A 12,584-nucleotide genomic window follows, 5' to 3' on the forward strand; every position below is an offset into this window, starting at 1 on the left:
ACTTTGCAACACCTTAATATTTTTATTAATATGATTTTCAACCTCATTCTTATAGAGAGTAAATTTCTTTATAGTTTCATCCTTATTTTTAAGAAGATCAATAATAATAGTTCATGTTATCAATAGCAAAAGTGATAAAATACATATTCCCACCATGTGTTGGTACCCTTTTTAGGTTGCACATGGCTGTGTGAATTAGGTCGAATGGTTCACTGTTTCTTTCAACATGTTGAAAAGATGACTTTGTCATTTTCACTTCAACACAAGCCTCACACTTCTGTATCAAGTCAAGGTGGAATATAAGTATGTTTTACATGTTAATTAATATATGCAACATATTATAGTTAATATGTCCTAGTCTAGCATGTCATAAATAGAAAGACTCAAACATATAAATGGAAGAGCTTTGATCAATTTGTTTTAATGTTAGACCTCATGGCTATTACATTGAGCTTAAAAAGCCCATAATTACATAGTCCTCTTCTACACACATTTCATTTTTGGACAAAATAACTTTGTTGACTCAAAAAAAAATGTCGAAGCCATGCTTACTTAGAAGTGATTCGGATATCAAATTCTTTCAAATCTCCCAAACCTACATCACGTTTTTCTGAGTTAGCTCTTTATTCAAGGTTATCTTTAACACCATTTTTCCTAAGCCCTTAATGTTTGATATTTCTGAGTTTCCCATGAACAATTTTTCCTTGTCTTTGATTCTTCAAAGTTGTAGAGCAACTCTTTGTTAAAGCACATATGTCGGGTGACATTGATATCAATCCACCACTATTTCACGTTTGCACCCACCAGGTTCACTTCAAAGACCATAATGCAAATGTTTATATTTGACCCTTCAATTTTATCCACTAGGTTGGCCTCGTGCTTCTTCCTTAGCTTTTTTTCATTCTAAGGACTTGTGACCGATTTAGTCATCTTGTAGCATTTCTTAGAAAAATTTTTCTTAATGCCTCCTTTAGATCCCACTTTGGAAAATTCGAGGTTCTTCCGTTTCGAATTTTAATAGTGTTCGACATGTTGGATTTCACAATAGTATGAGAGAATATTTTTCTTTATTTTTGAATTCTTATTGTCTTCTTCAATGTGAAGTCTAACAATGAGTTCCTTGACATTTATCTTCTTCCACTTATGCTTAAAATAGTTTTTGAAAGTTGTCCAACCAGAAGATAGTTTTTCAATGATAGTTACCACTTGAAAGGTTCACTCAGCACCATGCCTTTTGAGTGAATCTCGTATAAATCACTTTAAACTCTTGAACTTGGTTAATCATTTTGTAGTTCAAGAATCGATGAATAATGAACTTCGTAGCTCCCACATCCTCCATTTGGTATTTCTTACCCAGGGACTCCCACATTTCAGACGTTCTTTTTGTACTATACATAACGTATAACGAGTTAAAAAGACAGTTAAGGATATAGTTTTGGCATAGAAACTTTAAATGGTTCCATGTCTCCACTATAATGATGGTCTGAATATTAGTAGCATCCTTAGTCAACTTGGAAGATTCCTCCATCAAGAGTTGGGTCAGGTTCAGTGTGGTCAAGTAGAAGAGCATTTTCTACTGTCTCCTCTTGAAGTTCAATCCAATGAATTTCTCTGGCTTCTTCTTATGATTGATTGAAATATCTTCAATTAGAGTGGAGGGGGCCATCATGAGTTAAGAATCCTGCTTCTCAACACTTTTAGCTGCCATCTCAACTATGTAAAATCTATTTTAAAACTGTTGGACAATATTCTACAATTTTGTTGGAAATATTTGTCAGAGTTATAGGGGAATATTTTGACTTAAAATTACAATCGAAATCAGGCTTATCTATTAGATGACTTGATCTGATAATCTCAAGCCATTGGACTAGGCTGGTTAGACTACCTGGAATGGAAGAGCTAACCTAGTGTTGAGCTAACCGAGTTTTCAAGTGTCGAGTTGGCCGAGTGCCTGAGCTGCCGAGCTGGTCAAGTGTCGAGTTGGCCAATCTACCGAGTTGGCCAAGTTGCTAAGAGTTGAGCTAGGTTGAGGGTTGACTTGGCTGAATGTCAAGTGCTCCAGAGTGGATGCCAATAGCTCTCAAGTGGATGTCGAGTGGTTGCGTCACTTGACTGTCGAGTTGGATGAGTCAGTGGGTTGTTACTGCTTGAGTACCGAGTCGAGAGAGAAATATATTAAGGCTTGCCTTTGATGTAGTTTCATAAAATAGTTTTGTCTCCTTCGGCGGTGCTTCAAGGTTTCATTGAACGTCTATTTCCTAGGATACAACGATATAACTATGTACACAACCAAACACTGGTTGTTCGTGGTGAATTGAGTGAGTATTGGATACTATCACTGGTAGAGTTGTCGAGCAGAGTGAACGATAGAGAGAAAGACGAGGGAATGGTGGTGGAAGGATTTTATGCTTTTGCATCTACTCTTTTAACTGCTCTTGATCACGACCTCATTATATTGGAGCTCCGACTCTCAGCTTCATTGAATGACCGAGTAAAAAGAGGATTCAAGTGACAAAACGTTAGATTCGCTTAGGCAACTCTTGCCTCTGATCAATCCGGCATTTGACGCTCATAGATTATACTCGTATACGAGTTACCTTGATTTAATGCAATCTAGATCTTGAATTTATACCTTTTATGGGCTCGCACGTGAGAAAGAGCGCTTTTCTTATATATGTTCACAATCTCAATTATTGTGATACATTATAAATAACTACTGATCCTGTCTGTGCACTGAGTCGATGGAAACTGGGGACGTGGCGCTCTCTGCTGCTTCCAGGTGATCTTCGCAGTGACGTAAGCTTTCGATGAACCTGCAACAAAGTCGGGCCGGGAAGGAGTTCCCGGTGACAACCCTCTGACGCTCAAGTCAGGCGATGGCGAGAAGAAACAGAGGCAGAATAGAGACTGTGGCTACAGTAGATGAGGAGAAAAATCATACCTCCGTCGAAGTCCGGGGGTCTTTATATAGGACCCCAGAGAGGCGCGTACACGCTTCCCAAGGCGTGCACGTTCCTCAAAGTATACCTCAGAATGGTTGTGTCAGAAAAGCATGTCAGACGACATACCGCAATTATCCGAGCATATCTCTGCCATGGCAGCGGAAACTTCCTCCGTACAATCCTTGGTACGACCCGGCCGCCGACCATGCTGCTTGCCAGCGACAGGTGTCTCGAGAATGATATCACTAGTTGCCCCTTTTGTCCTCCTCTACGCCCTTTGTCTCTAATTGGGTCGGACGGGCTGATCGCTTGGCCTCCAGGGCGCTCGGGTATACGCGCATCTCGGACCGGGCGAGACGGCCGCTCGGTCACATACTCGGATGGGGCACCAACTAGTTGTTCTGCAATTCGGCCGAGTAGCTTAGCTACTCCGCATAGCAGTTCCTCTATAAAGAAGCTTGTGAGCGTCGGAAGCTCAACCCGAGGTTGAGCTGTCTTCGTGCCGGCCCGGGGTCTACTCAGGCCGATCGGCCCGGGGTCTACTCAGGCCGATCGGCCAGGAGACTTCCTCCCTACTCAGCTGGACCTTTGACTCTCCCGTATCTTTGACCCCTTCCTCTGTGGGCCCCCGATCCTTACCACCGGATCAACTACAAAGTCTCTCATTCTCCATTATGAAATTAAACTTCCATGCACATAGGAGTCTTCTGTAACGACCCGGCCCTTTTGCCTCTTGGGCGGCCCAACTGGCGGCCCTTATGTCGTCGGCCCATTTGACGACCTCTCATGTCATCGACCGACGACCTTTTGGCCGTGCCGTTACTCACTAGGACTTTCCACCCCTGGCAGTGGATTTTAGCCTCCCCCGGGATTCGAACTCTAGACCTCCAGGCTTAAGTACTAGAGTTTATGAATCCTGATCTCACTTGGTTACCAGGATTCATAAACTCTAATACTTAAGTCTGGAGGTTTAGAGTTCGAATCCTGGGGGAGGCAAAATCACGGCCGAGTGGAAATCTAGTGGGACCAATGGTCGTCGATCGGCGAGGTCGCCATGGGGTCGCCGATTATGGCCACCACTAAGAGGCCAAAGGGTCGGGTCGTTACAATAAAAGACGCCTTTTTATTGTAACGACCCGGCCCTCTTGGCCCATTTGACGACCCTTGGGTCGTCGACCGTCAGCCCTTATGTCGTCGGCCCATCTGGCGACCTCTCATGTCGTCGACCGACGACCATTGGCCGTGTCGTTACTCACTAGGACTTTCCACCCCTGACAGTGGATTTTTTGCCTCCCCAGGATTCGAACTCTAAACCTCTAGGCTTAAGTATTAGAGTTTATGAATCTTGGTAACCAAGTGAGATCATCTCACTTGGTTACCAAGATTCATAAACTCTAATACTTAAGATTGGAGGTTTAGAGTTCGAATGCTGGGGGAGGCAAAAAATCCACTGTCAGGGGTGGAAAGTCCTAGTGAGTAACGGCACGGCCAAGGGTCGTCGTTCGACGACATGAGAGGTCGTCAAATGGGTCGACGACATAAGGGACGACGGTCGATGACCCGAAGATGGCCAAATGGGCCACCAAATAGGCCAAGAGGGTCGGATCGTTACATCTTCTTCATTTTTACTCTGTATCATTTACAATTTTTTTAATAAAATATTTATATTGTAGTAGGTATTATCTCATAGCAACATCGAACGTACGAGTATTTTTTAAAATAAAAATATGGAATGTTATTTTGCTAACAAATAAAACAGAGACACTATTTCAATAAGTTCTTTTAATTATTGTCAGTTTATTTTTTTACACAAATGCTTCCCCCTCTGACAGTACTCCCCCCTCCTTATTTCCATTTAAATGACCTTTATACTCTTTCTTCTTTGAACTCCTTTACTTATATTTTTAAAATTTTTTTAAAATTTTATTTAATTTTTATTTAGTTTTACTTTTTTAATCAATTTTGTTTATTATTTTTTTATCAAAATTTTTTATTTTATATAATTTCTAACCTACGTCAAAATCTCTCCCTTTCTTTAAATTACCTTCTAATTTGACACTTCACTTTTTTATATATTTTTGTGTATCTTTTTTTTGTAATTTTATTTAATTTTTATTTAGTTTTGTTTCTTTTTTTAATTAGCTTTATTTTTTTAATAAGTTTTATTTGTTGTTTTTTCCATCAATTTTTTATTTTATTTAATTTTTGACAATGTCAATATCTTTCAACTCCTGACATATATTAGAATTTCCTTCTCTCTTTAAATTACCCCCTAACCTCCCCATCCCTTTAAATTATCTTATACAACCCTTGACACATATCAAAATCTCCATTTTCTTTAAATTACCCATCCTCCAACCCTTGATACATGACATATATCAAAACCTCTCATTTCATTTAAATTACCCTCTCTCAAACCCTTGACACATGTCAAAGTATCCCCCATTGTAACAACCACCCTTCTTACTACTACTCTCTAAGGGCGACCGTTACCTAACTACTACTCTACTTACTAGTATCATTTATGCTATTATCAGTGACACTTAGATTTATCACGATCCAGAGGAATTTCTACCGAAAAATTTCGGCAAAGTCTCCCCTGTACCGGTGACCAAATCCATAATACAAGCAATATATACGCAGCCACAGGCGGCTGGAACACATTTTATTCACAACCACGCAGCAATAAATCAACAGTAAAAGAAAGAAACTACTCTAGCAAGGCAACCAACTACATCACTCCACCAATAATACAAGTGAACTACTTACAAGTGCGGAATAAACTTAAATATAGTCTCAACTCAAAATAACACTTAAGGAAATCTAAAAGAATTAAACAGAAAGTCTTAACAGTTTTGTCAGCTAATTCTGGATCTCTCCACAGTCCAGATATCACACACCTTCATCACCACCACCATCCTGTCGCCTCCCTTTCATATCTTAGCTTTTCCTTTATCTGCAGTAGGAGGAAAGAAAACAAAACTATAAGCGAAAACGCTTAGTAAGTACTAATCTATCTCACAAAAACTCGAAGTGCATAAAAGTAATGCAATAATACTGAAACTGAAATGTTAAAGCAAAGATGCATGTACTCATGGTATACAGAAATAAAACTGAATACTAAACATGCTTACTAACTGATAGGAAAGTAATGAAACTACTACTGTAGGCTTAGAATTAAAGAACTAAACTTTTATTGATTCTAAGCATAAACTTGTTTCATTTTCTTATATCCTTATACTAGAAATTAATCTTTTAATTTCTCTTTCACTTTCTTCTTCTTGTTCTTCTTACTTTTCTTATACTAGAAATTAAGACTTTTAATTTTTTCTTTCACTTTCTTCTTCTTGTTCTTCTTTTCTTTTCTTATACTAGAAATTAATCTTTTAATTTCTCTTTCACTTTCTTCTTCTTGTTCTTCTTTTCTTTTCTTCTTTTTCTTTGGGCCCAGGCTTAGTACCATCTTTGTTTTGCGCGCTCTCTAATAGTGACTGAGGTAGCGAGCCTCTAGTCCTATGAGGTAAAGACCTTGGTCTTACCAGGGCCAAGACCTTGGAATTGGTCACCTGGATTTGTTTAACGACAACCTTGGAAGTCGGGTACTAGCCTCTTACTTTAGTTTACTTGTTATCTCTTTTTAACTAGACTTTAGTCTTTTTCTTTACTCATGCTTCTTATAATCCTTTATTGGAGCCTATTAGAATCCTGTAGATATGTCTAACAAGTGTAGGATTACAATTAACTAAGCATGCTATATAAAAACAATACAAGGGAAACAAATCTAGACTCTCTCTAAGCATGTTATAAAACAAAGCATCAGAAAAACAAATCTGAACTTTCTAAACATGCTGTAAAACAAAGGAAAAGAAAGCACATCTGAACTTACTAATCATGCTCTAGAATAGAGCAAAAGAGAGCTAGTTTGAACTTTTAAAACATGCTGTGATAAGAGCAAAGAAAGCTAATCTAATCTTACTAATCATGCTATAAAATAGAGCAAAAGAAAACTAATTCAAACTTGCTAATCATGCTATAAAATAGAGCAAAAGAAAGCTAATTCAAACTTGCTAATCATGCTGTAAAATAGAGCAAAAGAGAGCTAATTTGGACTTTCTAAACATGCTGTAAAATAGAGCAAAAGAAAGTTAACTTGGACTTTCTAAACATGCTATAAAATAGAGCAAAAGAAAGCTAACTTGGACTTACTAAACATGCTATAAAATAGAGCAAAAGAAAGCTAACTTGGACTTAGTAAACATGCTGTAAAATAGAGCAAAAGAAAGCTAACTTGGACTTACTAAACATGCTGTAAAATAGAGCAAAAGAGAGCTAATTTGGACTTTCTAAACATACTATAAAAGAAAGCAAAAGAAAGCTAATTTGAACTTTCTAAACATGCTGTGATAAGAGCAAAAGAAAGCTAATCTAATCTTACTAATCATGCTACAAAGTAGAGCAAAGGAAGACTAATTTGATCTTACTAATCATGCTATCAAATAGAGCAAAAGAAAACTAATTGAATCAACCTCGATCCTGTACAACATGACCTGGAAGCAAGGAAGGAAATTATAATAAAATGCAGAACTTAGATTGTCTACTAATGCTTGCAAGAACTAATCTAGGAACTAGCATATATGGTAGAAAACTAGAATAAAACCCAATGAAAAATCCATTGTTTTTCATCTGCTACGAATCTGTCCAGGAAATCACCTGCATTACAAAACCGAAACCAAATCTATACTAAAGACCTTGGTCTTACTTTAAAAGAAGAACTTCACCTCATTGTGAGGATTTCTAAATCTCCAAAACCAAATCAAACACACCCAAACCGAACTGCACAGCACATTCCTCGTGCACAACCCGAACTGCACAGCAACTCTAGTTTATCAACTCGGTACAGCCAATCTTAACAGAATTGAGCATATGTTTCTGTATAATAGCAAAATCCGAGAATGGCATCTCAACAAGCAAGGAGGAAACCGAACAAGCAACACATGGCAGCAAACCCTAATTCCACTACCTTCACAGAAAAATTCGGAACTAAAAAGAACAGGAAATTCCGAAACAATCCCACCGCAGGTGAGTAGTACTTACAACCGGTTCTTGGACTTACAACCGAAGGGTGGAAGAGATTCTAGGGTTTCAAAGCTTGAAGACTTGCGGCTTCTTCTTGTGCCCGCGCTGACCTTGCTGAGAGAAGTTCGGCTTGGTGAAGGATTCGTGGAGGAGAGAGCTCGCCGGCCGCCGGAGAAAGGAAACCTAGTGCCGTCGCCTCGGTGTGTTTTCTGCCCGCACAGTTGCCGCACGCGAAGGAGAGGGGAAGAAAGGGTTCGGCCGCAGAGGAGGAAAACCTAGGTTTTCTTTTAAAACCCCGACTTTATTATTAACTACTCCTTAAATATGTTTCTCTTCCCCTTAGGTTAACAAAACGAGCGTAGCTCGGCTGGTCGGATGCGTCCAGTTAGGTCGGGTTCGACCGGAGGTCTTGGGTTCGAATTTCACCTTCAATGATTTTTTGTCAAAACTTCTTTCTTTTTGTAAACATGCTAAACGACCTCCAAAAATTATGTAAAAATACTCTAAAAATTTCTAGAATATTTTAAAAGCATTTCCAAATATTTTTATGGACATTTGGAACTCGAAATAGGGAAAATCGGGCCGTTGCACCCTTCCCTTTAAATTACTCCCATTCAACCCCTAACACATGTCAAAACCTCCTCTCTCTTTAACTTACCCTCCTCCAACTCTTGACACATGACACATATCAGAACCTCTCACTCTCTTTAAATTACCCACCCTCCAACCCTTAACACCTGTCAAAACACCCTCCTCCCTTTAAATTACACCTCTTCGACCCTTGACATATGTCAGAACCTCTCCTCCCTTCAAATTACCCACCCTCTAACCCTTAACACAAGTCAAAACACCACTCTCCCTTTAAACTGCCCCCTCCAACCCTTAACACATGTCAGAACCTCTTCTTCCTTTGAATTACCCCCTTTCTACCCTTGACAATGTCAGAACTTCTCACTCTCTTTAAATTACCCACCTTCCAATCCTTGACACATGTCAAAACACCCCTCTCCTTTTAAATTATCCCTTCCAACCCTTAACACATGTTATAACCTCCCCTCTTCTTAAATTATCCACCCTTCAACTCTTGACACATGTTAGAACCTCCCCCTTTAAATCCTTCTCTCACACTTTATTTTCAATAACTCTTCAGTCACACCTCCTTCCACTGCTATCTCCCTCTTAGCCTCTCCTTCTCTCTTTCTAGAACATAGCTATTTCCTTAGCAATTACTTTTTGTAATTCATAGAAGGAAATTATGGATAACTATTTGGATTTATTTTTAGATAGTTGGTCAATTGAGAATGATGTTCCTAATGGAGAGAGTATCTCCAACAATAGTTGCGATTATACAGCCAAATTTACCAGAGATTAGGTTAGTTATTATTGTTGTTTTATGTATATTCGTTATTTATTTTATAAGTAGAGAAATTATGTTAGAATTTGATAATGTCATACTTATATATCTTTGTTATATTTTTTTATATAGATATTTGAAAGTAGAGAAGATATGATAAATTGGGCGAAGATAGTTGGTCTGAAAATATTTTGTAGTAGTTATTAAAAATTCTGCTAATTTAAAAGGTGACAAGTTGCCAAAGTGCCGTCTTATGTGTGAAAGAGGTGGAAAGTACAAAACACCACGATATCTAGTTGATGGGCAATCCTTAAAATAATACCGTGATTAAAAAAATATGAATGCCTATTTGAGTTGTGAGGTATACCAATAATTCTAGATGGCGTGATGTGGGGTTTAAGGGTTATCTGTGGTTTTCATAATCATCAATCAACAGAATATATTAATAGTCATGAGTACCCATGTAGGTTAAAACCAATAGAGAAAAAATTTGTGCTCGACATGGCCAACATCACAACACCTCATGAAATTCTTAGTATTTTGAAGGAAAGAGACATGTCAAATACTACGGTGATCAAAAGCATTTACAATGTCATTTTCACAAACAAATTTGCTAAACGGGGTGACCTTAATTGTATTCAGTATATTTTGGAGCAATTAATCAAGAAAGAATACCTTCATAATTACCGTACAAATTCAGACACCAATAAAATCACAGATATTCTTTGGGTTCATCCAAAGTCTAGAGCTGTCTGTTAACTTTTCGTCTGTGTTGATCATTAATGCCACATACAAGACCAATGAGTATCAGATACCACTATTAAAGATTGTGTGTATCACATCCACAATGCGAACTTACTCACTTATGTTCGCATATCTTACTAATGAGAGGGTATAACAACATTAGATACCTTAAAAAAAAATGGATGGTTGAAAAGAAGACATCGTTGCCATTGGTGTTTGTTTCAGATCAGGATTTGACGCTTATTAATGCCATTGAAATATGTTTTCTCAATGCATGTCACATCCTTTGTATTTGACACATAACCAGTGCATAATGAAGAAATGCGCCCCTATGCTTGGTCTAGAGTGACAACGTTTTTGTGTGTCATGACACTCACTCATTAATTCATCGACACAGTGATCTTACCAGCAGAAGTGAGATGTCATGTGCGAGGAGTATCAACGATTCGAGGGTGTTCTAAATTACCTCTAGAATACATAGTTACACCCTTATAAAGAGCAGTTTGTTTCAGCATAGGTTAATACATGTATGCACCTCAGGAGTAATTCAAGTCAAAGGTATAGTCACTTTATAGCTTTATTATTTTAATTTTGTTCATTATTGTACTATTTCAATTCTTTTCATTATTAAAATACAATGCATTTTTTTATTACAGGGCAGAGTTTGCACATGCGAGACTGAAGTTATATTTGGGTAATACCATATCATCCCTACAAACATCTTTTGGAAAAATACATAAGACGTTGAGAATTCAATTCGGGAATATTAAGAAGTCGTTTGAGAGATCTCTCAACATTCCATACCATCAACATTCACATGATGATATTTTCAGTTAAATAACGTGTTAGATTTCATTAAAGGCAATAGAGTTGATTTCTGGTTAGATAAAATGCATCGAGGAAGCATCTCACCAGCTAGTCGGCAGATGTAATTATTCTATCAAAATTGTATATAGATTGTCATGCAAGCACGATCTTGCACATTACCGTTACTTTTTCATTCTAATTCTGCTATAGAGTATCAACGCTCATTGAAGGAGATTGTCTATGCACGTGCATTAGTTTAATGACGAGGGAACATGACCCAACAAGACATCCCACGTTGTTGAGATATTAGATGAGATGAATCCACATGACCACATATGCGAGAGCATATGATAGACAAGCTTTTTGATATGATTGATCCATCTCAAAGTATAGTTTAAGCCCCTTTGTACAACACATAACATAAAAGTCGACCTACAAGTAGAGATGAGCAAAGTAGATGTGCATACCTTCTTTTGCAGATGCATCCACTTCAGGATTTAGGGTTTCTCAACTGACTGCAACATGTCGAGGGAGAGGAAGACGTGGAAGGGGATCGAAGGTTCCTAATACTCAAATGACTCATTATCACTCTCTACTTCCACCCATCCATGATACTTATATTGAGAAATTACCTGTGCCTCTGCAGCGTTATATTTCTCACACTATTGATGTTCAACCTGACGGTCATTGTGGATTCAGGGCAATAGCTGCACTAGTTGGGTATGGTGAAGAAGGTTGCTTTCAAGTATGATTCGAGTTTATAGAAGAGATTCAACAAAATAAGGATCTATATGATCAACTTTATCCAAATCGAAATTTGGTAGCCAATCTATTATTCTCATTAAATTGGTTCGAGGCGTGGGCACCAGAAATGTATTGGATGGACTCTATGCCATTGGGAATTATCATTACATCAAGGTATAATCTTGTACTACATACATTTGGTGAGAATGTTGGGAGTTGTTTTACCTACTTGCCATTAAGAACTCCTCTAGTTCTAAACCAAGAGCGTCGAGAAATAGCTATTGCCCATGTTGGCAATCATTTCGTGCAAATTGTCTTACACCCTCATTATCCTGTACCACTAATTCCAACGTGGTGGTGACAATATTTATCGTACGAAGCTAAAGGATGAGTCACTCGTTATAGGACACGTGTTCATTTGTGGTATGAAGTAATAAGTACACCACCATATTGGAGCAATCTGGGCACCCTAAATTTTGATATTTGGGCAAAGATTTAAGTTAGGTTTATTCTTGTATTTGATATGCATTGTGAGTGTGCAGGATACAGGTACAACAAGTCCAAGTGTGATCTTGGCAAAGGAGGAAAGTCCAAGGATGAGTCTTGGCGGTGTAAATCCAAGCATGTAGTCTTGGCAATGTAAGTCCAGGTGTGACTTAGCAATGGATAAAGTCCCGGAGGCGTGACCTCTTGGCAAAGGAAGACGCGACAACAATGACAAGGCCGATGGAAGCTCTAGAAGGCAAGACGTGAATGATGGAGAGACATCCGAGGGACGCAAGGCTGATGGAGGAGGCTAGAAGGCTAGGTCTAAGTTGGTCGGGCGAGGACGAGTGCTGAGTGAATGTACTCGGGGGTTAAATTCTATGATTAGGGGGTACTGTAGCAGTAATGTGGCATACTGTAGCAGTATTGTA

This window comes from Zingiber officinale, chromosome 1A, assembly GCF_018446385.1.
Source record: "Zingiber officinale cultivar Zhangliang chromosome 1A, Zo_v1.1, whole genome shotgun sequence".
In the NCBI taxonomy this organism is placed as follows: domain Eukaryota; kingdom Viridiplantae; phylum Streptophyta; class Magnoliopsida; order Zingiberales; family Zingiberaceae; genus Zingiber; species Zingiber officinale.